This window comes from Hydra vulgaris, chromosome 06, assembly GCF_038396675.1.
Source record: "Hydra vulgaris chromosome 06, alternate assembly HydraT2T_AEP".
In the NCBI taxonomy this organism is placed as follows: Eukaryota; Metazoa; Cnidaria; class Hydrozoa; order Anthoathecata; family Hydridae; genus Hydra; species Hydra vulgaris.
In genome coordinates this window covers 43,333,326-43,341,933 of record NC_088925.1, presented here as the reverse complement: position 1 = coordinate 43,341,933, position 8,608 = coordinate 43,333,326, and the positions used below count along the sequence as shown (strand labels likewise).

Genomic DNA, 8,608 nt, shown 5'->3' with positions numbered 1-8,608 from the left:
AACTTAGCATTGAATAGCATTGAATAAGTTTTATCAATCCCTAAGTAAATTTAAATATGTGTATTTAAATATGTATATATATATATATATATATATATATATATATACATATATATATATGCATATATATATATGCATATATATATGCATATATATATGCATATATATATATGCATATATATACATATATATATATAAATATATATACATATATATATATATATATATATATATATATATATATATATATATAGATACATACATACATATATATATATATATGAATTTTTTTTTAAATCATATTCAGCACAGGGTTTTAATTCCAATAAGTTTAAACAGGTTTTTAATGGAAATGTGCACAATCCTATTCTTATTATTGAATGAAATCATATATATTCAAATATTTTCGAAAGTAAACATATAATTAGATAATATATAAATACATATGTGTAATTTAATAACTATTGCTGCTTAAAGTGCTAATAATATTTATAGTACTTATAACAATGCATATATATTTACACGTAACTTTTCTGCGTATTAAAAACCTGTTTAAACCTATTGTAATTAAAACCTTGTGCTGAATATGATTTAAAAAAAAATTTAACTGCAATTTTAAATTTTAAAATAACTTTACATACTTTGTAATTACTGGATAGTAGTTTATCTAATTATAAATGATTTAAAATAACTTTTGCCTTCATTTCAAAAAAGTTTATTAGCTTTTTATTATTATTTATTTTAATTAAATTTTGTTAAGTTAAAATTTTGAAACAAGCAATAAATTAAATTTAATAAATTCAATGATTTAAAGTAAATATAGTAGTAAAATATTTGTTTTAGTAAATTTTCTCTATTGCTCTGCTTGTTACCAAGTAGCAAGATTTAGGGTTAAGTATAACGAAAATATTTTTATTTCGGACTCCCACATACAAATACGCCAAAATTGCAAAAAGAAAATTTTTTTATTTTTTTTTTATTTGTTAATTTGTAGCCTTAAACCTGCTTGCTACTTTAAATGAAACTCGAAATATTTTTAGTTTGTCTGGTGATGACAAAGAACGTGGTTATTCCAAAAATATAATTTCTGAAATCAAACATATATTATATAATTTATTTTATCATAAGTAAAAGTATTTAAAAAATTTAGTCATAAAAAATGTGAATGAATTATAAATTAATTCTTGGAGCGGAGCAAGAATTTTTTGGAATTTGAATGTAGTTACTTTCAGGTATGTATGTATTTAATTATGTATGCATGTATGTTTGAGATCTATATTAGGGATACATCGAAAGAGTAGGGTTTAAAAATTTATGTTATCGCAATAGAACCATAATATAGCAATATATACATATATATTAAAGATGTTATGGAACTTCGACTCCTGTTATAAAGGTCGAAAGTCTCTCCAATAATTTTAAGTCAGAATTTATAACGAAAATCTAAATTTAGAACCCAGCGCATTCATGCGATAAATTTAGCGTATTCTATCGAACTTGAGAGTGATGATTTAAGACGACCATTCATTTTTACTTTAGCATTAAAAAGTTAAAACATTTATTAAAAGTTGTTTACAACGTGAACTTTTGTTGTTCACAACATGTGAACTTTTGGCACCGTACATCTCCGTTACATCCCTAGTATGTATAAAAGTTCTCAAAAAATTAGAAGGTCCGAATATCTCACAAGAAAAATCTTGTAGTCTGACTCATGGGCGCTCCAGGATTTTTTGATATTTCAGATAGGACACTTTCACAAATTGTGCAAACTCCAAACTAAAGTATGTTTATATCTATGCCAAATGAGGAGCCCTTGCAAAAATTTGGGATGGCGGAGGCCAGGGAACAAAAAAGCCCGAATACGTTTTATTACCCCCCTGCCCAAACGTGAGACCACTAATATAGTAAAATTTTCATCTTTACTATGCAAAAGTTATGACCATGCAAAATTTACAGCCCCCTCATTCTGGAGAGGGGGCCGGAAAATTTGAGTGGTCATAACTTTTGTAATTTACAATATTTTTCTACGAAATTTAAAAACTGTCGATATATTTAAATATAGTTTACGAAAGTAAACTTGAAAATTTTACTGCATTAGTCCCCTCACGTTTGGGCAGGACGGAAACGTTTAGGGCTTTTTTGTTCCCAGGCCTCCGCCATCCCAAATTTTTGCAAGCCCTCCTCATTTGGCATTGGTATGAACATACTTAAGTTTGGAATTTGCACAATGTGTAAAAGTGTCCTATCCGAAACATCAAAAAATCCTGCAGGCGCCCATGTTCTGACTATATCAAATCAAATGGAACAATTTTTTATAATTAAAAAAAAATAATAATTTTTTCTAGTTAATTGTAAATTAATTATAATTTAATTATTTTAAAGATTTCACTTGTTTTTTTTTATCAGTAAAGTTTTATTATTTAAATCTGATACCCAATCCCTTTTTGGTTTTACCTTAATGATAAATTTAAAAATTCTGGAATAATTTCTAAATCATTTTTAGTCGGACACTTTTATCCAAAAACTTGGGGTTTAGTTAGTAGTTCACGTTTTAAAATTTATCTATTATCTTGTTATGTTGCGCTTTTAAAAAAACAACTTGTAACTTTAGCACTAGAAAGAAAAACCATTAGCAACAGCAACAAAAGGAAGAAAAAGAAGATCAATAAGTTATTTAATTTACGTAATAAATGCAAAAATGTTTACCGTCAATTGCTTGTGCGTACTAACTACATAATAAGTTTACTTAATTCAAAAACGTGCTACTTTTTAATCGCTGCCATTTTTATCTGCTAGCCTAAAAGTTATGTAAAAGGACGAAGCAATGTTAATAAAAGTATTTATTAAAGTTTTATTTAACTTAGTGACTAAAAACTTTAAAGTTTTCTTTTTTCTTTTTTTCTTTTTCTTTTTTTAGTTGCTGATATGTAATTGGAGCCAACAGATAGCGAAAATAACACGGCTCCTGGTTCTTTAAGAACAAATCCTCCTTAACCTTAAATAAAATAATAAAGGGGAAGCCTTGTTCATCAAATTTAAAGTATTGAGTTGAAAAAATGGTCTTTTTATTAGTTAATCATTAAAGCGTTTGGTTAAAAATGTTTAAGACAGATGTTATTTGCTTTTATTAAGGCGTAATATTTTATTGTAAAATTGTATATAGTGTTTCTCTTGACAACTTTTTATCCTGGCTTTTACATTTCTTTGTTTTCTAATTTTATTATTTCTTTTATTATAAGATTATGAACAATAGAAGATCTTCTTCTGAGTCATTTGCTAGTGACTCTGAAAGTCCCCCTGAAAATTTAGATGTTTATCGTTGTGATACAAATTGTTCTCGGCTTAAACGTTTGCGTGCAAATGACCGAGAACGAAGACGTGTCCATTTAATTAATTGTGCGATGGAATCTTTACGAAACGTAATACCTGGTATGAAGGAGAAAAGAAAAATCACTAAACTTGAATTATTAAGAGCCGCTAATCGTTATATTTGGTTACTAGACGAAACTTTACGAACTGGAAAACCATTAGACGAGGTTATGGAAAGGTTTATTGAAACTCCAAAAATTTATTATCCCTACCTAACTGTTGTAAAACGAGAATTTCATTATTGAAAATAACTGTGCGAGATGTAACCATAAAGCTGTTTATATTTAGGCTATAAGCTAAAGCTGTAAATAACATTCTATTCTTTTTTTTTCTTTTTCTAAATATTTTTAATGGAGAATAAAAAGATTTATATATATATATTCTCATTTATTGTAAATTATATTAGTTTAGATTAGTTCTTTGTTACTATGTAATTACTATTGTTTTACACTTTTTTTTTGCGAGTGAGTTGGGGTTTATTATAGTTATTGTTATTATTATTACTTATATTATTATTATCTTTATTATTATTGTGTAAGGTTATTATCATTTATAACAAACTACAAACATTATAAAAATATAGATTTATAATTACAATGGGATTTCGTCTTAAAAGCATAGAATTCAATTTTTATCAACAGTTAATCTATTTAGAATTGAATAGCTGTATGCTTTGCATGCAACGAAATATCATAAAACATTAGCGACTCTAGAGTCGGTATCGGCTCGGTGAAGTTAAGGCGATTTTCATTGAATGATCAGGTTATGAATTATGACAACACGGTTTTTAAAGAATATTTATCAAAACTTGATCCAAAATGTCCGCAAGTAAATTTTTTTTCCCGAAAAATAACCAAATATTATTAACACTAACATTAAAATAGGGCTATAAATTGTTTAATTATATTTTTTGAATCAAAAAGCAAAGTTTTAACATTTTTCATTCGTTTTTTAAATATGATTTGCTCGTTAAAAGTTATGAAGGTATTGAAGTTCGCTTCAGTTAAAAAACTGTTCTTGTAAAGTAATCAGCTTGATAGACAACATAACGACTAGCTTAAGTACCATTACAGTTACTTAGAAAGACAGCTTTTAAGTGGATCTCAAATTCCAGTTTACAACTATGTCTAAATTAGAGTTATATTGTAGTTTTAAGCAAAACAACCATCAAAATGTCTGCTTTTAAAAGAAATATAAATATATTTACAACATCACTAAAAAGAAGATATATATGTTGTAAACTGGAATTGTAGATTTATATATTAGGAATCCATGCGGGAATTTTCAGATCATATAATTTATCATGGATGAAGGCTATCTAAGAGTTTGTTAGTTGGTTATTCTATCAATCAAAAAGATGACTCAGAAACCATTATGGATTTTTAAAATATTTTATTGTCGGTGTTATGTTATTAATTGATGCGTAAAAATTTAAATATTGATATTATATCATACGTTTGGTAGGGTAGAAAGTGTAATTTTGTTAATAAATTTTAAATTAAACTTTTTTTAAATCTGGAAAATTTTTATTCAAGATAAAGTATTTTAAAAATGTAGTATTTATTTCAAATAACTTTTGCATAACATTTCTTTTATATTTTTCTGTTGCACTATTTAATGACAACTTTTTTATTCAACTAAATATTTTCCAGATTCAAAAAAAGTTTAAATTTAGATACCTAATAATCCGGGTTTTACGGAACCGATTTTTGTGCTAAAAAACTGTGCCATGTTTTTTAGATTTTTTTTTAGTTAGCATAGTGAAGACGTGTTTAGTTAGAAAACTTTTTACAATTTGATATCAACATAGATTATTTTTAGGAACTAGAATAGTTAAACTTTATTACTTATAGATTTATTATTTTACTAGATGGCTTTATTATTGAGTTTTTTGATGTCTAAAACTTTGTTTTACTTAGTTGTACTATAAGCATGAAATGTTGAAAATATGCTTTCTTAACTAATTTTTTTTTTTTAAGTTTCTCATTTATCTATACATCTGCCAAATTTCATTGAAAAGTATTTTGTAGCAAGGTGTCTATTTTTTGTCGCAATTTTGGTACTTAATTTTCATTCGCCAGAAATAGTCGCGGGAGACAGAGGGGTTAATTTCACACTTTTATTATTTGATTTAGATTAAATAAAACTTTCATTATAAAATGGAAAATAATGACAGACATAAAGGTTTTTTATACTGTTTCCTATTTATTAAAATTTTGAAATGAAATTATTAGATAGTAAGATGTTCTTTGCTTCTTAGTTGTTGTACTTCAAATAGCCAATCAGATTTTTTATAATTGAAATTTTTTTTTGATATTAGGGTGTGTTAAAACATCATCAACACATTTATCGTTGTCTCGTATTAATTTATAGAACCTTTTTTATACAGAAAAAACTTTTTTTTGGGACTATAGGAAACAGTAGTTGGGTTATTTTATCTTTTTTTCTTTTTTTAAGATTAGGGGGGGGGGGGTATACGCTCCTCCCATAAGTCAATGTAAACACCACTTGTATACGTAAATTTTTGTATAACATAATTTAAATTGTTACTTATTGAATTCAATGTAGTGAAGATAAAGTATTTACGAAAACAACTCATTTTTAATACTTTGGTGTATCAAACCATCACCATCACACCCACCTCCATCGTTAACATACGCCTCACATATACATTGGTGGTTTAATCTGACTTTAAACTTTTTTCTGAAAAAAGTGTTTAATTTCTTATGTTCAAGGTGGTGTTTTGTTACCCCCTCTATTCCTCTGGATACGCCCAGTGGTTAGTTGTCAATATAAATTTGTAGCCCACTCTTACACCTTTTTTTTGATATCAAGATATTTATATTTCGTTAAGAATTGACAAAGTTATGCTATTTAAATTAAAAAAAAATTAATTGTGAACACAATTTCTTCAACAAATCCATATATCGAAAAATCGGTACAACACTATGTTCACCTTTTTTCGTGTACCGGCATAGTAGAGGTAAGATGGCGTAAATTTTTAAAACCAGCTAAAGCCACGTGTCAAATAATATCCAAATAAATCTTTCCAATATATTACCGCTATGAAATAAAAATAAAAAAAAGTGAATCGAAGTCAATTAATCAGTCTATCTAAATAAAAATTAAAATTCACAATGTCAAATAATCAAGAAATATCGATGAAAAACATTAAAGCACTATTAGATGCACAAAAAAAAGAAATCCTACAAGCAATAAACACAAGTCTTTCTAAAATAACAAGCGATATAGCTAAACTAAAAATTGCATACACTAATATTAAATCTACAGTACAAAAAAATACTGATGATATTAATGAAATACGACAGCAACTGCTCAATCTGACCTCAGATAATAAAACATTTTCGGAAGACATTATTAAGCTTAGTGCGGCATTAGATGACCAAGTAAACAGAAATTTAAGAAAGACACTGATTTTTAAAAACATTTCTATTAACACAAACAAATCCAAGTAATCCTGGTCTGATACCAAACTAACTATTGCAGATACCATCGCAAAAGCGGCTAACATAGACCCGAAAAATGCCAATGACATGATCGAACGCTGTCATCGAGGAAAAGTTGTCGAAAACAGCACTAAGTCAAGCCACATTTTTGTTAAATTTCATAAATAGGCTGATAGTGAATACACAAAAAATATCTTTTTTATGTCCAAAAACAATATACGGGTTGAACAAATGTATTCACCATCACTAACTCGACGCCGCAATGAGGCCATGAAAGAACGTCGTCGCCTAATAGAAAACAAGTCAATAGTAAGCGGGTACCTCGAATATCCAGCCCTACTTAAAGTTAAGAAAAAGAAAGAGGATCCCAGGTATGTTTTACTAAAATCTTTTTGAGTCGACATAAATCGCTTATAGCTTTGGAGTTCGAGCAATGGTACCTTTGATTTGCAATTGTTTTTCATTTTTTTCTTTTATTGGTTTGTTTGTTTTGTTTTATTTTGATTTGCGGCACTATATTTGAACTTTTTCAAGCCTTTTATATTATATAAAATTTAGCGATATAGTAATAATTTTTGTGATGTTTATTATATTTTTACTTTTTATTTTTATTCTGTTTCTGGTGTTTTTAAATTGAAGACATTGCAAACGATAAATAGCATAAAATTCCTTTGTTAAAAAATGTGCGCTTGGTTGGTTTCGTTGAATAAAAAAAAGTCTTAATCCTTGTAATTTTTTTATTTATTTTTATTTTTTTGTTTTTGTTTGTTTGTTTCTATTATTTTTGCGTTTTTTTTTGTTTTGATCAGTACTTTTTTTTATTTTTATTTTTTATTTTTTTAATATTATTATTTTTTGATTGCAGTTTAGATTGCAGTTACTTACATTCATATAAATAATCTTACTTAAATATTTTATCGCCATATCAATTCACAGTAATAAAAACTACACATAGCGAATGTGCTGTTTGCAAAGTTAATATCTATAAAAATCAGAAAGCTATTTTTTGTGATAACTGCCTCAATTGGGTCCACCTAAAATGTAACAACCTCAATGATATTGACTACCAATTACTAAAAAACTCCTCAAAAAATTGTTCATGGTTTTGTATAAATTGCTTAGCTAGTATATTTCCTTTCAATAACGAAACTATAACTGACAATGAAAATCTTGCTAATGGTGACACTAAAATAAACAAAAATTATCAAGTATCAGGTTTTCCCATAGAGAGTCTTCACACAGTATTCAACACATTTAATACACATATTAATAACAACAACAAAACTCGAAAAACCTCAATAAACAGTTACTACACCAATGTTGATGATTTAAAATGTATAGCAGCTGACAAATCCTCATTCAATGTCTTTCATATCAATATATCATCACTCTCGAAACATTTTGATGACCTTGAAAATCTACTCCAATCAACAAAACTTGAATTTGACATAATTGGTATATCGGAAACCAGATTGAATAAAAAAAGCCCACAAACTAGCAACTTAACACTTAATGGGTATTCCTATGAACACACACCATCTGAATCACATGCAGGTGGTGCATTATTATATATAAATAACAGGCTCGCCTATAAACCCAGAAACGATCTCCACATCTTTCAACCAAAAGAACTAGAATCTATCTTTATTGAAATTATAAATCCTAAAAAATCAAATATTATCGTTGGTTGTGTTTACAGGCATCCAAAAATATCTTTAGACAACTTCCTATCATTCTATCTTAATCCGTTACTCAAAAACCTAACAAAAGAA

The 8,608-nt window shown here is 27.1% G+C and overlaps 1 non-coding gene across 1 annotated transcript; it reads left to right on the top strand.

The window, feature by feature from the left end:
• Nucleotides 1–878: 878 nt before the first annotated feature.
• LOC124814704 (uncharacterized) lies at nt 879–3,745 on the top strand. Its single transcript, XR_010639211.1, has 2 exons — nt 879–1,232; nt 3,240–3,745. It is a non-coding gene; the product is annotated as an uncharacterized LOC124814704 (transcript).
• Nucleotides 3,746–8,608: the final 4,863 nt, after the last annotated feature.